Here is a 25,186-nt window from a genome sequence, read left to right as displayed (position 1 = left end):
AGTTTTTCTTATGAATGGAACGTTACAAAGACATGCAGAAAGCAGAAGCGTACAATTTGCCAAATATGCTTTAACCTCAAGAGGGCGCATTCATTTCCAGAGAGCAGAACAACGGGGGCGTAATAACAAACACATCACGGAGCGGAGAGCTGGGAAGGTTCCAATCATACTCATCAACTCAAACAAAACACTACACCCAAGTTTAGTTAATAAAAACAATTTCTCATATTAATTCTGTGCTCAGGTAATGGCATCCATATAAACAATGTAAAAAACTGTACTGTTCTGTAACACACCAAAACGTCAGGATTTGTTCAGCCAGAACGACAGCTTTTGGTGAATTGGGGCACATTTCAAGATACCCTGCGTACAAAGACCTTGAGAATCTCTGTGAGAGTATGGTGATAATCAGCTATAAATGTTTGAACCCTGCTTCACTTTAAATTTGTGGGTCTGTCAAAACCCGAGCAACTCAGGAACTATTGAGACTCTTACCCCAGCTGAATGCAAAGGTCAGTTCCATATTTTGAGAGTTGCATAGTGTCAGAATACTTTTTTCTTTCTCTACTCTCAGAACACTTTTCTTCCTTCTTCAGGAAAAATAATTGTTTAACCCTGATAACATACGTACCCTGATAACATGCAAACCCTTTGAGGTATAATCCAGATTTGGCTGCAAAGGCCTATGCTAATCTCCAAGAAAACCAAACCAAACCAAACAAACACATTCTATTCCCATAACTGTTAGAGAAATTATTTAAAAAAGTAGCACAAACTCTATAAATTCTAAACAAAGGCAAGATTGAAATGCCCACCAGTGATGCCCATAGGAAAGCAGCTGACCCAGAGCTTTTACCACTTCAAATAAAACTCTCTTATTTCCGAGGAGAAAAAAAACCCCTCTCCTGTAGTTCCAGACTTTGCAGATCATTAGTTAGGTAAAGCAAACTTCTAATCTTTTGATCATTCACAACTCTTTGGTCAGAAATTTCCCACCAGGCTCCTGATGATCTCGGTCACTTTTGTTTCTGTTCTTCAGCCTCCCTCTCTCCAAGTTAAACCTAGCGCAGAACAAAGCAGAGCACAGCTGAGCTCAGCAACATCGCAGAGGAGGAACCTGGGGAACCCGAAGGCCTGACTGTGTAAAAAGGTGTAATGTTACCAAAAGAGTAGTGGGGGGAAACATTCCTGTGTCTGGTTGGTAGGGCTTCTTGCCCACAAGGCATGTGTGAAGATAGCTTCACAGCTGTGAATATTGCACAAAGTCAGACCCTCTACTGTTCTCTGAGATCTTAAATAATGTTCCAGATGGGGATGTAAGTGTAAGCATTTTTGTACTTCGAGAGCAAGAAAAAGAGACTGCATGATAGAGGCAACACTTGGTTAAATTTGCAGCTTTTCTCTACATTATAACTAATGTAGGATGCAATTTTCCCTTCCTCCTCCTGCCAGCCACCCTTTGTTCCGTTGTCCCTGCTACACTACTATCTAAACAGTCCTGTCTCCAATCTTGTAAGTGCTTGGATCAAGTTGCAGCATCCTGAATACTTTAGGGCACACAATGTCATATGGCAAACTCCAACTGGGGAAAAGTAAAACCAGCTCCTTTCTCTCTTTTGGCTGCCCCAAATGCAGAGGGGATGTTGGCCTTTAAAGTTCCTGATATGGATGACTCGCTTCCACACTGCTCGGTGACAACCCATGTAGAAAGCCTCAACCTACACACCTGGCTAGATTAGGTTTCTGTGCATGTAATGGCCAAAAACGTATGCAGTGATTGCTCCTTGAGCCTTGCAAAAGATTTGCAGAGAAAGAGTACAAAAGATCAGGACAGGTCCCTAAATTGTCTGAATGTGATACAAGCCGACCTCCAGTTGTTTGGATTTCTGTTTACCCTTGCAAACCAGAGGAGAAAGTTCAAGAATCTGACGGTTTGCTATATTTCAGAATGTTATTTCAGCTGGGGAGGCACTGGGCAAACTACTAGTAGTTTTGCAGCTGCAAACATGTATAATGTCTTAAGATTTCAGTGAGAATGTGACATTGTATCCTTAAGACGTTATATTGCTATGGTATAGTGTTTTACTCAGACGATCAGAGTAATAAAAGAAAAGAATAGTTTTCCATTGCCCAAATTGCTGTTGAACCAAACAGCCCATTTCTCTACCTCTAAATGAAAAGAAATAAGGTATTTTTCCAGTGTTTGGCACCAAAAGAGTATTTTTAGAATTTTTCCAGTTATGGCCCCATCTGCATTCTGTTTCTCTGTTACTGCGCAAAGCAGGAAAAGACAGAAGCAGAACAACAGAATAACAGAGGAGGGACAAGCAGACAAATAAATTACTCTTAGTATTTCTCTCTCCCATGAAAACAGATTTCTAAATACAACAACCCACTGTCCTATTTGAGAGGGTGCACTTCACTGCTGACAAGAGAGAGTGATAGAATTTGCTCTAGCAAAATCCTACTATGAGAACATTGTTAACTCATATTTGTGAGCTAGCACCACCTAAATTACAACTTAATGACACACACTGAGAAAAAGAAAGTTATGCATAGTGAAACCTGATTTTAATAGGAATGTAGTAGCCAATTTAATAGGGAAATTCAGTTGCTGAGGGAAAGATACTTTTAAAACCCGTATGGTCTAGAGGAACAGATACAGGGCTATCTTTCAAAACTATCCTCTCACAGCCTTTAATAATAGTTAGTACTTTACAAATAGCTTTTTGTAATGAATAGGCATTAACCCATGTATAGATTACACACAGACCTCAATGTCTAAAGCACAGTCCCCCTCTGCTTCTCTCCCATCTTTTGTGTTGCAACTTCCATACCTTTAAATGGTTGATCTCCGTCTCCAGATTTGCTTGTAGGTATATTAAACCCTTTCTGTTGTCATGCTGCCTATAGGTAGTATCTTCAATGCATTGTGCACACACAAAACTAAGGCCCCACAAGGTTAAATGAGTTACCTAAGATTATAAAGTAAGTTAGCATCAGAGCTGAAAAATGAATTTTGTCATTTTAGTTTTACTCTTAGGCCAGAGTTTCTACAATAACAAACAGAAACTACACAGACCCTAGACTGACAGGCCACTGGGTTTGCCTGGTAATTCCCTTTTAAATGGGCACAGATTATTTGCATCTCCTTTTTAGAGGGCTCTGTTTGAGATGACCTTAAAATGGCTCAAACTAGGGACTCAAGATCAGCGACCTTTTTGAAAACTTTCCCTAAAGCTGTTCTCATCTTCAGTTTGAAAGCTAATATTGGCTGCTGACTCCCCTGTGCACCGGATGAGGTGAGGGTGCTGTCATCCCTAATGGGATGTTAACCTCCTCACCTCTCCTTACTACCAGTGCATTGCTCTCATCCAGCGGAGAGAGCACCATGAGACCCACGTTTTGGCTTTCACACTGCAGCAGAGGAACAATTCTTTCTTCTAGAAAAATGTGCATTTCTAAACTTAACAGGGCCCAAGTAGATTAAACAAAAGACATTAGTGTCAATAATGATGGTAATGTGACCTGGGTGAAAAGGTACTTAGCTTAGAACTAAAGACATGAAGTGCTGCATGACTACTGATTATTAATATAAGGGAGAAACAGAGTCCGGGATCTAATGAATCCTCTTCCCATCCTTCCACCAGTAACTCCCTAAACTCTCCATAGAGATGGATTTTCTGTCCATTTGATGAAACAATATTCACATGGGTGAAATTTCCAGTGACTTTTCAAATGATCGCTAAACTATTTTGCAAAGTGATCCTGAGGAAAATGTATAAAAGGGCTTCAATGCAGCAGAACCTTTAACACCAAGCAGAAGAACAAATACATTCCATTGAAAAACATCAATTTTGCTTAAACAATCAGATATGAGCATTGACTTGCTCAGCTGGCTGGTGGCGGGTCACCCTCAAAAGAGTTTGGAGGGTCTCTGTGTAAGAACTGGGACACTGGGATTAGAAATGTGTCTTTTAAGAGGGAGTTTTAAGCAATTAACTCTGCAAGCTAACAAAAGTGAAGCACAAAGAAACACTAATGGGAAGAGATCATTAATGCAATCCATCCACATTCTCCATCTATACACTCATTACCTGCTGACAACAGCAGTAGGATTTGCCTGTATGAGGAAATGGACCAAAATAGCTATCGCAGAATAAGCTATTCTTCAATAGCTTTCTGTTTGTCCCTGTGTGGACACTGTAGGAATAATTAGCGCACTTATTCTGTTCTAGAATAATCAGCGCACTAATTATTCCAGACTAAAGTATCTTTTATTCCAAAATACTTTGTCCACAAGGGGAGCTATTGTGAAATAGCTTGTGCTCCTCTGTTCGATTTCCATGTGTAAAAAAAGCACATAATCCCTGTTGCTGGAATAACTGTATCTCCAGACTCCAGGAACAAATCAAATTATTAGTCAAGTTCTGATTCTCCCATCATTCAGGCTGGTTCAAAGTAAATGAATACACAGAGTTGTTGTGAAAACATGATTCAGTTGTACAGCAATGAATAAGCTCCTCTTCTAGAAGCTTTTTAAAAATAAAATTATTTTAGTCACATTTGCATCCAAGCTTATTACTGGATTTAATGATTGTAGTGTATAGAAGCTGACATGGTAGATGAGACTTTACCCACTCTTTTACAAAGTGTGAAATGCTGAAATTGGATGAGCATGTAGTATAATTAACTAATTTGATGGGGTAGCTTTATCCTGTCTATGTGTTTAGAAACACCAGTGATCTAGTAGTTTTTTGTGAGGCAATGCAATTAAACTGGAGACCAATATGCCTAGGCAGTGACCCCACAGAGTTGTTAAAATCCTTTTAAAATGAGGGATGGAACTGGTAGCGTGAGATCTTACTAAGCTGGGAGGAGAGTCCCAACATGCCAATACCCCTGCTCCAGTGAGGCAGGATGCCCTCAGCAGCCCATCGTACCAACTTTGCAGCATATTTTGCAGAAGCAGACACAAAACTCTCTCTACTCCTGCCTCTCTTTGTCACTGGGAGGTGACAAAAGGGAAGTATAACCAATCCAGAGAGGAATAACCATCGTGGAGAACAAGTAGCTCTTCCTTTCTATTCAAGGAATGGCAGAATAACATACTAGAACAATGGAATAAATCCCTTTATCACTTGTGCCAGCCATGATCAATATTGCAGAAATAGAATGCTTGCATACCAAGGACATGGAATATTCTACTTTGTGGAACTGGATATAATACATTTACATGCCATAAATAACACTTGTTTTCTACTTCCCTGTTTCATATAGGTTGCACTGTCCTCTGCGTCCATCCTCTGCCTTTGTCTCACCAGAGGGGAAATAAAAAACAGTTTGGGATATATTTGGAATATATTTTAAGATAAGTGGCATCCTTGCTTAGCACCTATTTGCAATAACATTTCCATCTTACCACTAATATTTCTGTTAATTCAGAAATGGTCATAGCACATGATTTGCTCAGGTTTCTCCAATATTTCCACTGCCTGGCTGTGGATCTACTGACACTTCTCAATAGAGATTCATTGCCTTTCAGCTTCCATCCCCTTCTCACAGTATTATCTTGCTATTAATTCCTCAACCTTTGATCTTGGAGTTATTTAACCCAAGATACGGTTACCATTAACTGCTCCAAACTTAATAATAATAATAAAATTTTCTGTAATATGTTGAAAATGCACTGTTACACTGATTTTTATTATATAATATAACCAGAATGCTGCATGTAAAAAATGTTATTGAATAGTTCCCTACTGGAAAAAATACTTACATATACAACACATCTATAGCTCCAAAAAGCTCTGCTGATGGATTTATTTTCCCTCTATCAAAATAATAGAACAAATCTGATTTGTGACAAATAACATCTAGTCTAAGTAAGGCTCATAAGACAGCTTTTTGTTGCTAGCGATTCCCATAATAAGTTTTTCCTCAATTAAAGTTTCTGTTCATTTACAAGATGGATGCAATTACAAATACAAGATGTTCTGTATTCTCAGCTAAGACTCCGTTATTACCTTGTGTTTCTCATGTATTACAGTAGCTGTTCTGCCCTGAATTGAACTGGATTATGATTACTAGTTAAGAACTGAAAACACTGCCACTTTTACTTCTTTCTGCCAGTTACCTTATAAATAAATACTTTAAATTACAAAATTGTTCCCAAAGAAATGGGAATTATGTTGAAAGTATCCCACTGCTGCTGTAACAGTTTCAGATTTATTGAATCCTTCTCACTGTATTACAATAGCTCCTGCTGTTTTACCTGGACTACACCAACGCCAGACTCCAGCCTTGTATTTTTTAATGTTTCAAAACATCTGGGGCAAAAAAATTTCCAACATTCTTCTACTTTCAAGCTTTTGATTAGAATCAGAATGGAAATTCTGAGAAGAAATTTTGAAATGTCTCTTTCCCATTTCCCATTAGCAAGATGGATAAGAGCCACACAGCCACATTTCAATTTTACAATAATCTCAGATTTTACAGGCAGGGGTCTTTTTAAATTTTATTTGTATTTACTAAGGCCAACTCTAGTATAGAGGCATGAGAAAATATAGCTTAGTGAGGCAGATGAGAAGAAACATGGTTAGCATTAAAACAATTCTGAAGTTGGAAGGACAAACTTCCACATCTGCAGCTATCCTACAGCTAGCTCCGCTCTCTTAAACTCATTCTTATGGGGAAGTTTCATATCAAGTTTCTTGGTCTTATTGTCATAATCATTAAAGTAAGAATACAGAATCAGAATATGGGCTTAACCATTGTATGAAGGCACGCTGAAAATTTTAGTGTTTGGATAATTTCACTATCCTGTTCATTTAGTACCAGACCATTCTCATTTCTTTTTCAACATAATGAGAACCTCAGTGAAAGCTATATGATGATGCTCTTCTTTCCTTATATCTAATTCAGCCCTTTGTATTCAAATTGTGCATCACAAGAACCAGGACTCTAAAATAGTTTAAAATATTAAGCATTTCAATTTACCCATTTTAAATGTACATCAAAACATTTAGACCACAAAAATTACAAACTACAGTGGTTCCACTGCCCATTGCATCACAAATGACAAAGACAAAAATACAGTATAGCAAAGGTTCCAGCATGAAGAAAAGTGCTGATTTTGTTTTTGCACTACAAACAATTCCAGTGTCCACTTTTGATGTACCAAGAGTAAGCCAGGACATTTTTTATTTTTACCATTTAATTCTTCTTTACTTATTAAGCACTCTTTTACAATGCATGCATAGAAGAGAGGGAAAACCTGCTATCGTTTAGTTCTTACCCATTCCAGCACCTAGCATCTAAAGCCAAATACTACCCACACATTTTAATTATCTTACTGAGGTCAAAGGGATTATTTACTTGTCTAAACTGGCCCTAAATAATAAGCAAGTCAGAGACCTAACTGATACTTAGAGATTGTTCCAAAGCAATATAAACAAAACCAGATCAGCTGTCTTGCCAGTTGCTGACAGGGAGATTCCAAAAAAGCTATCCATAGCACATCAAATTCTTTCTTTTTATTTTCATTCTTGACAAACTATTTTTTCATGAACACAAGGGCAGGAAAATCAACTGCCAGATGGTGACCTGGGGTATCAGCTGTTGGATCCAACATTATATTGAAAGCAGCCAAAATTCTCAAGGAAAGACATTTAATGGCATCTGAAATAAAAAGTCTCTGCTTTTTGGTAAAAACCGTTGAATAGAATCAACAAAATGGATAACTGCAAAGTGGCTCTTCAAAGACAATCACTGCATAAACTAAGATCAGAAGAAAGTCAAATGGACGAGGCAGAGCCAATTTGACAGTGATTTTTGCATAAATTAGATATACAGAGCAAGTACTGCAGATAACCAACTTTTTAAGCCAGGGTGTCAGAGTGTCTGTGTATAATTAAATGATGAATTTGTCAGAGGTGGATTACATCTTTGCCTTTTTTGACATTCTTGTCCCTGTCCTTCACTGGTATTGCCCTCCTGAATTGTTACAGTGCTCTTTCTGTGCTCTATCCCTTGCCACCTTTGCAGATGCATTCAGAGTGTTACACAGCACTGAAATTAGCCCTCCACGAGATCCTGGCAGTTTAGAACAGCCTCAAGCAGAGAAAGAGATAAACACATATTTGTATAACTATAAAATGCCTCAGTTGAAGGTAAGCAAAGAAATTAGACTTGGAGAATTCATAAGGCGAATGCAGATCATAAAATCAGCAGACTCCCTGAGATAAAAATAATGACCAAGCACTTTAAGCCTGTAACACACTGAAGATCATACAAAATGAGCTTGGCAACACACAATACACAGAACAGTCATTTGCAAACACCATATCATACTCAGATCAGGGAACCATTCCATATAACCTCACGGATTTCAGGATTTGTTTTTATGATAGGTTACATAATGCATTTCCAAGAACACTTTCCAAACAGACCCTAATATAATCTCCATTTACAAGCTGGGCTCCTTTCCTTTTTGGACTTCTTTCCTATTCCCAGCTCCCTGTTTAAGATTTAAAAAGATGCTTATATTTCTCTATTGTGACTAGGGGCTTTTATTTCATCACTTAAAAGTAAACAGTACCTTTGGACACCAGTTTTCCTCCATAACTTCACTGTCAAACAGGAACAACCAAAGTGACTGCAATGGAGTGACTTCAGACCTGCTCTAATTTAACAAAGAAAAACATTCAGCTTTTGGAAAATTAGGTGATTCAAGTGGCTTTCTCACAGTCCATTCTAAAATGTCTGCTGAACTTGAAAGATGCAAGTTGAAGACACCCCTAGACTGACAATAGGAAGTCTGAAAAAGAAAAATCTTCAAGTTCACAGAAGAATCCAAGTTCTGTCTGCTGAACATTACAGAAAAATGTTCTCTGAGGACAGAATATCTTTTAACTTGTGATCATAGAGTTCTTTTACTTTCCTCTGAAGCAGGTGGTTTTGTTTCCTCCCAGTCACTGGACTAAATGGACCTTTTGTGAAATAAAAGGGATATTTGTAGGCACCATCATTTTAATTTATGGAGCTAACAAGAAAATTACATTGCAAAATTACATTCTTTCTATCAACATTTAATACTCTTTACAATTCTTTGGACAGTCCAAATTAAAGAGCAGCTGATGTCCAGATGTCCCACAGATTTATTACCACCAGAAAAAAGGGAGAGAACAAGGCACACTGTTATGCTTTCTATTACAGCACAGAAATACAGAAGGACAGAAGAGGTGAGGGAAAAGTAGGACCATGGCTGAAATTCACCTATGTTTTGGCAACCAAAACTGGCTGACTATACCAATAGAAAGAATTTTCACCCCCTGAAGTCGAGCAGCAAAGGGAGGACTTTTTTGGGCTGCCAGGACACCTAGCAGGGCTTCTGCATTTTGAGACATGATTCCTTGAGGCAATATGACTGAAGGGATGCGGCTCCCTCCAGCGCAGGGTTCTGCCTAAATGCAACGCTGAGCCCTGGAAAAAGATATTAACTCATTCCTCATTTGAGCTGCCAAACGTACCAGGAATACCTGGCAGAAGCTATCTGCCGCGCTGCCAGCCATTCTAGGTACGCAGCCTGCTATTTCAATGATTTCAGAAGAACTCGGAGGATTTGCAGCACAACAGCAACAGCAGTGAACAAAAACAACACTTGATTTCTTTGCACAAATGTCTATCACAGGCTGGAGTGAAATCCATTCAAGCACAAACCTCCAGAATTAACTAACATCCTGTATGGCCCAAACCCAGACTCAACTCCCTCTCTATAAATCAGACAATTAAACAGTCGATACCAAGCAATTGCTTCTCCCATTCTCAGAATGTTTTATGTTCACGGCACAAGCAATCCTGCAAAGCCTTGATAGGTATATTCATTATTTATGGTCTGCCATAATTATATTGAATACTTATAGCTTAGCCTGCAGGAGGCAGTGTCATATGTGGAAAGCAGAACTCATCAATGCTAATGAACTTTTGCAGGGAATTTTGAAAAACTGTGATTTCCATTAAAAACAAGAAACAAAAAAAATGGTCTTCAGCAAGAGGTTTAATAAGAACATTTGGTCCAGGGTAAAACTGGGGAAGGGTTTTGAAACAGGAGTTTTACTCTCAAAATTTCCAAATTTTTACTCAGTTTAGTCAGAGAGATTTTTGTTTTTCCTCTACAGAAGACTTTGGTAAAACATTTTGACAGCTTTAGTTCAAGCAAAAGACAAAAGCAGGACACTGGACAATTTCCCTGTTGAAGGCATTGCATTGTTGTTGCAGTTAACTACCATGGGGGAAGCCCTGGCCTCCCTGAAATTGCTGGCAAAGCTGCCATCAATTCCAAAGGGACCACACCTTCACCCAAAATGTTTTGGGGTTTGATTTTTAATGCCGTACACACATTGGTATGTGTGAGCAGGAAGGAATGTAAAGGTGTTAGAGCACTGACTTGTGATCTAGGAGCTAAGGGAACTGTTTTGCCTTAGCCTATTTGAGTGGTCTTTGGCAAGTTAATTCCTCTGCAGCCCAAATGTCCTTGTGTAAAACAGATCTCCGTCATATGAATAGAAATGGTCTCTCCTACAAGATATGGTGAGATCCTCAAGACTGCGATAATGGAAAGCATCTTAATGCTCTTGCTAGAGGAACTCTAGTGTTACGGCACCCAGTGTGATTGAGCAAGAAAAAAAGAAAGACAATTTTCAAAGTTTACTGCAGTTATTTGTGAAAAAGAGGGAAATTTCATATTTTTTTAAGGAAGTTAGTGTAAATGTGAACCTTTGCAGCTGTCAATACAAAATAAGTAAGCTTCAGCTTGGGTGAGACACTGAGCTTAGGGAAGTCAGTGGGATATCCCACATCTTCATGCAACACAGCTTAGTTCTAACACAGAGGCTGATCCTGCAAATGCTAATCACTGAGTAGGGAAGTACCTGTTTTCAGATTTTTTCTCTCCAAATCAGAACTACATCCCTTCTTTCAGCTTCTGCTTACACAGTGTCCATGTTCTTGGGCCTTTGCACAAATTTGCAGAGACTCCACCTGCATTTCTTAATAGCAAGATATTTAAGTGGCAGCAAGCCCCCACCTTCTGGCTGGAGCTAGCTACCACCCACTGATACTATAAAAACAGCCTGCTTTTTAATCTTAAAAGAAAAAAAGAGATAAACCTGGATGCAGGTATGTCTTGGCATTTTTACAAATGCAATTTCAGGGACCAAAAATCAGGAGAGTGGCTGGTATTTGTATAAACAGCCCAGTTCCTGGTAGCGTATACAGGCGCAGTGACATCTGCAGGATTATACAGAGTTACAAATGTTAAGATCCAGCAGCGTAAGAGGGCAGAGGGCTTCAGGCAATATGGTACCCTATGGCCATGGTAGAAACGACGCACGTCAAGAAACTGGCAACACCAGTAAGACTTCAGATAAGACACAGCTTTGAACTGAATTAGTGAAGAGAGATATGATAAAACAGACACTCAGCAAAGGCTCTGAGCAGAATACCAGACTTAAAGTTTCAGCTTTTTTTTCAGTCTGCTAATTTGTGTTTATCAGCACAATGAAAGGTTGGGCTTGGAAAGATACTCAGAATTTAAAAGCTAAAACTGGACTGTCTACATTTCATTCTCTTTTTATTAACCATCAGTAAGTATTCTGCACAGACACAGCCCATGAAAGTAATAATAGAGAGAAATTAATTAGATGACTGTATTTCAATCATGGGGTTTTCTTGACATTTTATACTAAAGGAATGCAGCTCAAGCAGTTTGTAACTGACAGCAATGCCATGAAATTGCACTACAGCCTTGATAATTATCCTCTTCATTATTTTTATAATATAAAAAGAGATAAAGTACAACATTCCCCTTTCATTTTATAATAGTATGCAGTATAATGGAAACAGCTGAAAGAGGATGTTTGTCTCACAATGCTGCAGTTTAAAACTAGTGACAAGGAAAAAAGTATCACATTAATGATGCACAGAGAAGAGCACTACAAGCAGCCTTCCATTATATAATTATTCTATATGAACTGTAAACATATAGAATAAATATATACCCCAAACTTTTGCCCTTTCATTTTCTTCATATTAAAATGACAATGACAACTCACTACAAAGAAAAATATATTAATCTCATTTACATAAATTTCATTCTTTTTTTACAGCTAGTGTCATCAAAGCTTATAAAAAGATTGATGACACAGAAGGGTTGATCATTTCTTACCTTCTTTATCCAACTGCCCAAACACCTCTGCACTACACAAGAGCTGCTCTGGCTGCAGATGGAGACATGAAAGGAGTAAGGACTTCTCATTGGCTATGAGTAATTTTATTAGGGAGAGCAGCAGCAGAACAGTAACAATTCCATAAATCTGGCACACTATTTTTGACAATATTCAGAAAATGTAGGTAGGGAAGCCTCAGCTGGAACATGACAAAAATATACAAGGAGAAGAGAAGTTACTGTTTCCTTGTCTACCACAGTGTCAACTCAACTTGGTACACGAAAAACGAAAGTCAGATCCAGGTGGCTACAGAAGTCATTCTATTACCTTAGTGAAGCAGAGTTTGAAATCAGGATAATTTCAGAAATAGCAACTTTACAGGTAGTTTCAGTATAAGCTGCTAAATTAAGCCTGTAAAGATAGGAAGCACTTAAAGCAGCTGTGGAGAACTGCAGACTCCTGCCTCTAGTCGTGAAGTCAGGATATTCTCTTGGCATGACCCCTATATAAGGTAAAACTTCTTTAGTCCAACATCAGCTTCTTAGACAGAATTATCTTATCTCTAGCCTACTAACATGATGATACATATTTTCATTCCGTAGATTTCCTGGCTCAATCAGAGGAGCTGGATTTTTAATTTATCAAAATAGTTTTGGAGTAATCCTAATTCTATCTTCAGCCATTGTAAGCAGTACCCCAAAAGGAAGATGGCTTGTGTTTAAACTGAAAACCTATCATTGTCTTTATCATTGTCCACACCACAAAAGGAATGTGAAGCCATGACATCATCTCATTATGAATCCAGAAATTGGGTTGATTTTAAATAGAAATGTGAAAGCCATGGAATGCAGAATTGGAACATATGTGCCACAGTGTAAGGACATTAACTTAACATTAGGAGTCTGATGTCTCATCCAGGCTCATTCTCGACTCTGGATTATCCTCACAAACATGCCTGTTTCTGGATACTGTGTCACTTAGAGTATCGGTCTAAATTTCCCAGAGATTTTACCACACCCTAGCTTTAAATGAATCCATTAAAGCTCTGGGGAAAAAAGACAAAAGTCTTTGGCTGTTTGCCCAGGTATTGTATGAATGATAAAATGCATCCTTCTGCATTTTCATAGCCATGTATTCCTTTAAACACACCTGACAACTCTAAGCATTTTAGCAAGACAAGTACTTTTGCAATGAGTTTCAGGTAAACCTACTAACTTCAGCCACTCACATGATGGTTCCCATGTCAGGCAGCCCAGCTGACCAGTAGTTTCCTGGAAACATGGAACTTTTGGGCAATTCCCACTCTGCCTCACTTGCCTCTGCAGCACTGGAACAAAGAACCTGGAGTATCCAGGCAGACCCTGTAAAACATGCACCACGCAACACATCTGTGCTTGCACAGCACTGCCAGTGCATTCTCTGCATACACGGCACGTGCATACAGCTCATGTGCACAACAGACCTGAAGTTACAAAAGATTCACTGTGTATGTGACGTTGGGCCAATCCACACGTGTGCTCTAAGTCCAGAATTGTCAGACCTCTTCCGCACATGGAGAACAGCTCCACGTTAACAGTACATCTCTCAGACACATTCAACCATTGCGACATTTTCCAGTGACTAGGAAGATAGCCTTTCAATATCTCTAAAGTCCATTATATCACTAGAGGAGAATACTTTTCTGTTCTAAAGTATGCTATGGTTACTCAAGAATGCTCTATACAAGCATGCATATATCCTAGGCAGTTATTTTCACTGTTTTCAGTGAATTAGAGCAGACAGTGTAATATTTAAGGGAATACAAAGAATAAGGCAATACTCCATAGCTTTTGATCCTGAAGAACAAAAAGCCTACATTAACCTATGTGCAAAGAAGGAGGAGCTGACAAAATATTGAGAGAGAAAGAGAGAGACCGTCAGATCTTTGAAGTAATCCAAGGTCAAAAGTTTCCTCTTAACATATGAACAATGTGAACTTACCCAGGAAGCCACCTCGGAAGGTAAACATTTTCAGAAGACAATTCCTTGAAACTCTTCATAGTGTCAAAGGTCGAAATGAGCAATGTGGGTGCTGGTTTGGGACATCTCTGCTTTGAAATGTCCAAACTTGCTTAATTTTCAGAGGCATTTTGCAGACAACTGCAATGGAAGACCCCCTGTTATACGCAAAAAAAAGCCTGTACCCTTGGCATAAATAAAGGGTTTCAAGTCAAACCTCAAAAAACAAAACAAAACAAAACAAAAAACAGAAAAAGGATTCCTTTTCAGATACTTTTAAAGTGACTTGAGTCTCCAAAAATGTTAGCTACCAAAATTGCCCATTATAACAGAATGAGAGAGGGATTTGGAAACAGTGTTGAAGACCTTGCCACCCATCAAGTGATCCTTATTTCCCTCACAGCCGAATTGGTAGGACAGCCTGGATGAGCTTGCCTTAATCCCCCCAGTTGCAAAGCCTTGCTCACATCACTTTCCAAGTAGTTTCTGCTAAGCAACTGACTTTGTACTGAGTCTGACAGAGAGTGCTCACACAATCCCTTTTGGCAGCTTAGCAAAGAATTGATGATGATAACTTGAGAGCATCTGAGGCATCCTTCTGTTTAAATATGTAGAGTTTTGTTGTCTTGATGCATACTGTTAACAAAATTCAAACTTATGGGAACAACAGTACAGCTATACTTCCAAATACTTCCTACTTAAATATGCATACATTGTTTTCACTTGCTCAGACCAAAGTTATTGTTATCACTTTTTCATTGCTAATTCGATAGGATACCTACTTAAGCATATGCAAAGTTTTAAGTACATGGACAGTAGCATTAAATTAGGCCTATTCACATAGGTGATAAAGCTTCACACTGACTTAAGTGCCTAAATAGTACCTAAAAGTAGAAAAGAAACAAAGACAGGAAGTTTCTAAAAATGAGAGCTTGAAGGAACATAAAGCATACAGCAGATACACTACCAGATTTCTTCATACAGAGACACTGCCGCAACAGTGTTGTTTCTTCAAAGAGGTAGCTCCTCAACAACATAAAAATATACAGATTTTCAAACACAGTGAAATATTTTCTAATATGAACATCCTAAAAAGGGGAAATCAATAAATGGCATGAAAAACTTCAAAGACAGACCTCCTGTCAATGACAGAGGTTCTTCAGCGATGTAAAGTCTTTGAAGAAGGACTCCCAGTGCTGGGAAACCTTTGAAGTGACAGAAAGCAGACATTTATAATTACAGAAAGGTGCGGTGTCCAGCAGAGATAGTAAAAAGATATAACTGGGGTATGTGTGGGGGAGGTTGAGTGGTGGCTTGGGCCCTGACTGACCCTGTTCACTAGAAGCCTAAAAGCCTGCAAGGTCAACTCTATATCCATATGAAAGAGACAATTTGTGAAATGGAGAGGTGGGTAGGACTTAGAAACTGAATTACTGCAGCTTTCACACTTCTAGCATATGTTTATTAAACAAGGCATCTCTCTCTTTTCTCACTACCCCAGACTCCAGCACACACACATCCACACAGTTCGTTTTCACTTTGCAGCCTATAATTCCCCTTTGTGAATAGTTGGTCTTATAATGTCCATTGGCTTTGAAACTAGCTTGTTCTAGTGGGGTAGTCCAGCTTTACAGATACTTTTCTCTATGTTTTTCATGAGTATATCACTTCTTCCTGAAATTCCTAATTCCCTCTCCTCCCCTGCTCCCCAGCTATTTTTTGATAAAGTGATAAAGGAATCTTGAGAAATGAAAAACCGCATTCTGGAAGAAAACCCTAAACAGTCTGGATTCTGGTCTTCTTTGAATTCCTGGCTATTTGAAAGGAAAAACCTGAAAGTACAATTTACCAAGAATAGATTTTCCGTTTCCCCTTGGGCTACAGGGTGTGTCTATGCCGTGTTTTTGAAGCAAACCAAGTTCTGCCCATCCTCTGAGCTGACCAAAACCCAGCCATTTTAGCAGGGTATTGAGCTCACAGGAATAAGCCTCACTGAGAGACAGTTATCATCTCATGCTGTCCCTGCACTGCACTTCTCCACAGCTTCCAGTCGTCCTGAGGCCCACCTCTCTTGCTTCTGCCTGCAAAGATCACAAAGCTAAATCCAAAATACTAAATTTTAGCTTCTTCCTTTTCAGTGAGGCGCTAAAAATAAAGCATTTAAAGAAAAACACCATTGTCTGATGCAAGCCAAGATATCCTGTGAAAGTTGAAATGAAAGAGAAGCAAGCAAACCAGGCCAGATGCTGCCACCTGGTTTGCACTGAGTTAGTCTTTCTTGTGTAGCTGGCCCGGTGTCTTCAGTGGGACCGTTCACAGTGGGTTGAAATGGGGCCTCCAGTCAAGAGATCTGTATTCTTCTGCCCTGGTGCGAGAAGAACGCTACAGCGCCCATTCCTGGGCAGCCTGGGAACCCCACCTCCCTGCATTCCCCGCGCAGGAAGACAATGAACTACCGAGAAGAATAAAAGGGCTCTTTTTCCCCTGTGCTTCCTGTAGGCTTGTATAGCTAAGTATTTCCAAATGAAGGATGGTAGAAGATGGCATCCTGTTAACACTACAATAAACGCATGGACAATGATGCTTGGTACACAGCACACGGCATCCACAGATCTCAAAGTCAGTGATTAACCCAGTTTATGAATGGGAAAACTGAGGCCCTGGACAGAAATTCAGACTGGCCGTGTAGAAAACCTGAAAATCTTAGAACAAACATAACAATGTTTATTACTGCAGAAAATTCAGAGTAGACAGCATTGAGTCTATTTTTGTCTTTAGATAACCTTCAGCATCAGGTTAAGGTCAGAGCTAAAGAAAATAATATCAAAGTCCAATGCAGTCTTTAGAGGATTGCTGAAGGTTATTTTGTTGAACTCTTCTTTTGCTGGCCAGACAGCAACCATGTAATTAGGATAACTATGCAACAGTGCTTTTAAGGAAGTGCTATAGAGAAAACTCAAACTACAGTATACATAAAAACACTGTATTTGTTTTCTCATGCATCAATGATTTAGTTTTTCTTCTGTTCAGGAGGTTGGCCTGAAGGGAATAAGGGAAAGGAAATCGCAAAGATTATTACCTTTTTATAACTATCTTTCTAAAAGTTATGGCATCAGCTACATGAGGTGCGTAGTTAAAAAAAATAAAAAAATCCTAGAATACCAATGGAGAAACCGTATGGAAACTCAGAAGGCAATTAACATGCAGACAAAATTTTTAAGAGTAGTGATGAAATTAAGTATTGTTGCCAGAAGATGTTTACTACTTAAAATATCTTTCAGGTCTTTCAAAATATTGCTTGGAGGATTTGGCATGACAAAGAAAGCAGATGTCAGATAACGCATAACACATCAAGAAACCAATAATATATTCTGAGCTTAAGAGTCCTGCTGGTGATATGGGACAAAAATATGCCTGGGCAATTTGAAATAGCTTTTAAATAAAACAAAACAAAACAAATTTAGATGTTTTTGAAGTGCCTACACATTGTGTAGATTTTGTGCTACAAAAAGTTAAGCAACAGACAGGATGAACTCAGCAAAAACTGAGATTACCCTACATGCAACAGATCAGTGGAAATTTTTTTCTGATGGGTAGTTTTCACCAGTTGTATAACATGTGTCTGATAGCATTCAGAACAACTGAAGTATCGGTACCTGGCATTGCTTATACTAAGGCTGTTTAAAGCCAACAGTTTCATAAAATAAAGAACTTAAATCCACAGCTGGACATCATTACAGAAGAAGGGTACAGATATAAAGACCTTTCTCAACTGAAAAGCAAGCATACCTTCTAAATGGCTGCTGCATGATAACCCTTTTGCATGCTTAACACCACCACATTCAGTGTGTCCTGGCATGTGATATGACAATGTGTGAAGATCTGCACCTATTAATTTATCCATCTTTCTCCTATTCATCCCTGTTGCTAGGATCCCATAGCAGTCACATACTAGTTGTTCCTCACTCACTCTCACAACCTCTCTAGGCTATTTCTGTAGTCAGTTAACAGAGAGCAGACTTCTAAGAGCAATGTCTTTCCACCCCTGGATAGGGTGAAGATATGCTGTCTGCTAACAATTCAAATTGGAGGGGCAGTACTCCTTGGACTGAACAGTAGAAGACCAGAGGTCACTGTACTATCACAGTAATGTACTAGTAATGTATCACTTCAAAACTACTTTCATCCTCATGTTTAGTGCACTAATAACACCACACTAACTTCCCATGTGGACATCCTCATGACATGGTAAGAAAGGGGTCTAAGCAACCATTCATAAAGGAACTGGTAGTGAGACCTTAAAAATGAGGACCAAAACACTTTGAATTTAGTAACATAAAATAAACCATGAGGGGACAGTAGCACAATTCAGATGAGGGAGGTTGGAAGACTTAGTATGAGTATTTCAGGTTATTAGACAGGCTTCATGGTTCCATTGCGGATGATTGCTATACCTTGTCTCACCGGTAACTAGAACGTGAACAAGAGGCTAAGCTGTCAGATAGGATGGGCTACCTTTTTTCATGCATTTAAAAGAAAAAAACTTGTCAGATTTGGCCATAGTCTAGGGATGAAGAGAAAGAGGAGTAAGGAATGACCCAAAGTTACATGCCTGGTTATTATTCCATTTTTTTTTAATGTTGATGATAATAAGTTCAGTGAGTTTACCAAGATGTCATCTTTGTCATACTCTTTTTTGCTGTTCTTTCCTTATATTTTGCCTGAGAACACAAGATTCAGATTTATGAAAAATGTATGCTGTTGTCAAGTACATACAAGTAATTTCTGTGAAGTGTTAACTAAGAAGGACTTATCTGCCAAAATTTAAGTATATGTTTGTTTTTAAGCACATTTTATTTCATTCTTCTGTGGGAATCATCAAAATATGATAATGTATTGTTTAAATTCTAAACCTCAAATATAATAAACTAACCTGCGACAGGACCAACGCTGAGAACTCAGTAATTCTTCTTATACCCATTGGATTTCAGGCACCTCTCAAGCTCCCAAATGTCTTTCAGATCCTAGAGATGTCTCATAAAAAAGCAGACTTTTAATTTTTTCAAATATCAATCAGAATAGATTGCTTACTTCACTAAATAGCCTCTTCCAAACATACAGGAGCTGCATATATAGATAACTTAAAATGTAGGAGCAGCTGATAGCATAAATCTATAAAACAGGAGTTTGTTGTGAAACTTCTCCAACCAGACTCAACAACTGTATTCAGTTCTATTCTGTCTGGTAACATCTACATGCAGTTTCCATTGTATGTTTCTTTTTTAATGTCAATAAGAGAAAAGGACATGGATCAAACCTCCGTTCTTTGTGCAGCAAACAGCAAAAAGGAGAGAATCCCTTGCTCTAATGAGTTCACTATATTATAGCCTCATTCTGCAAACACTGATGCATGTGTGAAATCCAGAGTTCCATGTTTTCATCATAAAATAAAGTACTCTAATTGTGAAACTAATTTTATCAGTGTTGGTAGGATTAAATCTACTTTTGAATATATATGAAATAACAAAGAGGAGGACAAAAGTCACCACAGAACAGAAAATGTTAATCAATACCGTTGAATCCTACTTTGCATTTTTGCTGTTTCTGTGCTAGCAGCAGTCCTTTGTGACAGACAACTGGGTTGCTTGAGAGAACAAGTGGTGAGTTTGGGGGAAATCAAGGTGGACGAGAGTAAAACCTCAAAGGTCAGAGGATCAAGATTTCTAGGACATTCTGGGCATAAAGTAGGAAACAGATATTCAGCCATTTAGGAAAACAAAGGCAGCAAATAAAAGCCCTACTCTTGCACAAGAGACTCCTAGAAATGAGCAAAACACAAGTTGACTATCGGTTGGGGTATGGGCTAAGACAGGCGTTAGAGAAGGTAGGTTTGAGGCAGGGACATGAAAAGGTTTCTTAAATGGTACTAGACTACTATGTGGGGGCAACTGAATGCTCCTGCAGCCCATGGCATATGGGGGCCCAGCTCCAAAGTGCAACCCACAAAACCCTTGCCAAACCCTGTGGGCACTGATGGGTTTTGTCTGCAAAACTTTCTTAGGCACACCTTAAGGTGTCCATCTCAAGCCTGGGCTGCTTAGTGCTTTGACTCAGATAGGATCCACGAATTAGACATTCCACTGTCCCTAGAAGATGAATCCAACATACAACTGCACATAAGAAAATTTCAGTAAACACAGCGGCAACTAAAAATTCCCTCATAAACATGGGGAATGAGGCTTGCTATCAGTCCCACTTCCTCAAGACAACAGGTCAGCTGTCAGTGCATTCCTCCTGGGCCTGGAGGATTGTATCATTACTTTCCACAGTAAAGCGATGTCCCGGAAAGTGCCCTGCTCAGAAGGATGCTTTAGAATTAAGTGATAGTCCACCCACAAAAGTCAAAGTCTTCTTATGTGCTATTATAGAAAGCACAGGGCACAGGGACATCAGTCTCTTCGGTGATGCCTAACCTCCAGGTGAGGAAATGCTGTGATACACCCTGAGATCTTAGTCCACTGATCAGCCAGACTCCCTAGGTCTCCCTTCCACCAGAAACCGGGGTGCAGCCCCTGTGCACCAAAGACCTGAACTGCATGTCACCGGGGTCAGGACACAGCCCAGGTGCACCCTTATGTCCCATAGTTGGGCAATTTCTTGCCTTTAGTCATACTGTGTCTCAGTGATGGTGACGACCGCCCTTCCTCAGGCATGTCGTGGGGGTACAGACCTTAACAATTATGAAACTTTAGCTACAGTGGTGAGAGGGGCTGTCTACAGCTTGAGGCAAAGTGAATGCAATTCCCACAGCTGCTAAATGACAAAGACTTCAGAGTTACCACTCCTTCACTTTGAAAGATAGCAGGATACAGAGCAGGAGGGGAAGAGGTGATGCCTCGTCCAAAAGGAAGGCTGCTTAGAATCTCCCCTCCGCTATTTTTTGTAAAGGGAAACAACATGGTCCATAAGCGACAGGGAAAAAGGAAAGCAACCAGGGAGCAGAAGATTGTTCTCACTCCTGTACAGTCTGACTTCCTTGCAAATAACAGGGATTTGTTGTGTTGCAGGAAAACTGAGCACCTAGCTGGAGCCCCCTGCAGAAATCAAGGCCTGAAGTGCATAGCTCTTTGACCTTCCCTGATTTTCAAGGGCGCGTTTCTCAGTTCTTTTGCAAACTGTGTTATCTCAACTTCAGTGGCACAATCAGTCTAAAATCAAAAGCACAAAATTCAGGTATTTCTTAGACTGTTCATTGTCTTTTTGATTTTTCTATTAATATTATAATACTATATATACACTAACTTCTAGAGGGTTTCAATTTAATCTATTCAAACTGTTATTGTTTGGAGAACACACATTTTTCTAAGAATCAGCTACCTCTCGTATCCATAAACTATATACAGAATGGTGGGTTGGATAACATCAAAGGAAGCAGATCTTTTTCAGTAATATATTGTATTCCGTAAATCAGCTCGAAAGGTATTTTTCAGCTCATTTTGATTTTTATGCTTCCTTATTCCTGCTGCTTGATGTAAAACTGACAAAGTAAAACTGACAATAAGCAGAGGAGAGATGCAAGCTTCCTAGTACAGAAGAGTAAACATTTCTTTTAGCAGATGGAGTCATTTTCACTTTTATTATCGTTAACAAACTTCAAAACTCTGTGTAAGTGGAGGAGCCAACAAGCTATCAGTGTATTCCTGGATGCTGCTTTACTGCTATATTTTTATAGATACCTGTATATTATCCTCTTAGAAGGTCATTTAAGTTAGGACACATACAGGGCAGCCTCGAGGCATGCAGTCCAATGCTTTGAGTAGGACCATGGCAATTGGACTGTGAAGGATGAGACAGGCTAGTCTCTCTTTGAGTCACTGAATAGTTGTCATCACTCAAAAGCCAATATTTGCCATCCCACAGCAACACTGCACTGCAGTTATTGCCTACTCTCCATTGCAGAACAACTGCATTTTCCAACAACTGTGCAGAACCCAGATGACATTAAGAAAGCAAATATTTAGGTTGAAAATGGGGCAGTGATGTAAATAAGGCTTTGAACCACAGCTGAAGTGGAGTGAGAAAATGCCACAGCCACTTGCCCTTTGGGGACACCTGATGTGTGAGCTGGCAAAGCTGCCCAGCAGATCTCCACTTGCAGCAGACGCCAAGCACCAAAACAGGATCAGTTCTGCCTTGTCCCCGTCTTTATGAATTTCCCCATGTAAACCATCCCTGCCCTTTTCTCAGCATAGTCACAGAGGAGGTTATTGTCAGCCTGCAACCTATTGGCTAGTAATGTACACGTTACTGTGAACAGCACTATACAGTGATGAAATCATTCTTCCAGCTAGGAAAATCAGTGCAGATAATTATTGATTTTCTTCTTCTGGCCGTCCAATTTTTTGCTGGCTACAACATTTTTAGGTTTTTCTACAGTAAAGACATCCAACATTTGGAGCTGTTTTGCATAAATTCTTTTGGAGAAGAATATGCCTTATAAACCACAGTGGTTTTAAAATACAAGCACATTTCCAGACTCATTGAAACTGGCCCAAATTTAGATATAAAAGCTTCTTGCACAATTTTTCCCTTAAATATTCTATTACTGTATAAACTTGAGTAGCTGGTGGTAAATTGTAAACATGGCTAAAACCTGCAGAGATCCTTTTATAAAGAGTTTAAAAAGCCATTTAAGATTTAAGTCAATGGATTATTAATTTACTTCTGCTCAGCATTTGTGAGCTGTAAGACTAACTATAGCAATTTGTTTTCATGTGTAGCTTGTAGACTTTAGCCTACAAAAAGGAATTTTTTTTGTTTTCAGAATAACTTTTTGCTCCACATTTTCTAGCTACAGACTAATTTCTAAAGGCATTTTGTTTGCCTGAAATGGGCAGCAATTTAATTTTCATTTTGCTTCTTTAACGTATCAGCAGAATCAGATAGATGCTGCAAATGAGTAAGGCATAATAATATCAAGAGAAAATTACAGAAATAAAGAGTAAATAACTCAGTGTTAAAGAAAGATTAATATAATGGGATCACTCAGAAAATATCAGGATCATTAATGAAATTAAAGTATAACCCATACTAATTTAAAAATATAGTTAAAGGCTACATTTAATGTTACTAAATGTCAGGGGAAAATATATAAATTATGAAAATAATTATTATAAATCTCAGACTGAAAAGAACCCATTTGCACAAGCCTAACGTCCCCTTTTGAGTTTACACACATTGATTCTCATGCTATACCATGGAGCTGAAAATTATTAAGGGAAATGGCTTGGTTCCATTTATTTTTAAATATGGTTAAGACACAACTAAAGATACAAGTACACTTTTACTGTATTTGTTGCATTAGCTCCATCTGACTTTTATAATTACTTTTAAATTAATTTGATTTTCTGAAATACATACACTTGTATACATACCTACGGGATACATTTACTGAGAACAGGAATAGGGGGTGTTAACAGCATATCAGAGAAGCAGCTGAATTGTTGCCTGGCTCTTCCAGTTCCTCTCCATCACACTTAATACAGTTACTTCTAAACGGCAAGTGCACACATACACCTACAAAGCATGTGCAAACATGACTATCTCAGATTCACTGACCAAGTCTTCTGCACAAACACCAAAACAGTTTTTGAACATAATGTTTAACAACTAACAGGCACTTTGTGACCATACTCTAAAAGGAGGTTGGCAAATAGTTAAGCTTTAAAACAGGAACCACAAGGCCTGAAAAATCTGCTACCAGTGTGAGACTAAAGCAGCTGAAGAGATGATTAGCGTATGCTGGATCAAAAGGTGACATCTCAAACCCATGGTAGTCGTGACATATTTTCAATGGAGACAGCATTTCATCCACAGTTTATGAGAATAGGTTAGGAAGAAAAGTTTGTAGACAGAAGTACCACAATTTATTTGATATGACTGACTGACTGAATAGCTGCAGCTACAAAAGCTCACTTTACCCAGTAACAGAAGGGTTTCCTTGCCACTTGAAGTCTATCCATCAAGTTTGGACGTCTTCCCAACGCTCATCCGGTTCAACCAAAAGCAGTGGATCTAATGGAGGAGCCAGCAGGCGAAATTCTGGGGCATGGTTATGCAGAAGGTCTGACCAAATTTTCACAATCCTCTCTTTTGGATTTAAGATGTCTGATCATGAATTGGTATATAGGTATCTATAGTGCTTCACTGACACAGGACTGCTGATGTTTAAATCCTGGAAAGACTACCAGTGATTCTACTTTCTTCCCTATCTGCTGCATGTCCCTAGCAGTCTGGACACTAACATTGCACTTCACAGGAGCTGATCAAGGGCAAGTATGAAGGAAATGAAGTTGACAGACAAGGATTTGAAAAGACCTAATCTGTCTTGGGTTTTTATAAAATCAGTCTGGTGAGGACAACAAGGTAAATAGCCCCTTAACGTACTGCACCCCAAAGCAGTAACAAGCAATATTTGCCCAGCTGAAGCTCCTATTTAACTTAAGCAAACAGTAATTTAATCCAAAGTACATTAATGTCAATGACAATATTCTGCCCATTTCCACAGTCCTTCCATAATTACAGTGAATTATAAAGACATTACAAGCCAGAAGATAAAAGGTCAGTAAACATATAAAATCTGAAGTAGATTGTTGACCTCAATGGAGTTATTCCAAAGTTAGAAACTAAAGCCAGAATTTAGATATAAATGACGAATTACTGTAAATAATATCTCTTGGATATCTGGACAGACTCTGTAAAGCCTCTCCAAATATAATCAAATGAATACTCCTGGGCAATCCCAGTACTATTAAAACCTACAGTCAGAATGGTTATGGTCTCTCAAGTACAATTAATTTCGCCCAGTTTGTAAAAAGAAAAATTTGGGAGAGAAGCAAGAATTGAGAGGGTATTTGTTTTTGTTTTTTGTTGTTTCAGGTGACCTGATAATTTATTTCCAA

This window comes from Apteryx mantelli, chromosome 9 (genome assembly GCF_036417845.1).
Source record: "Apteryx mantelli isolate bAptMan1 chromosome 9, bAptMan1.hap1, whole genome shotgun sequence".
Classification (NCBI taxonomy): Eukaryota; Metazoa; Chordata; class Aves; order Apterygiformes; family Apterygidae; genus Apteryx; species Apteryx mantelli.
Note: the sequence above shows the minus strand (reverse complement) of the source record.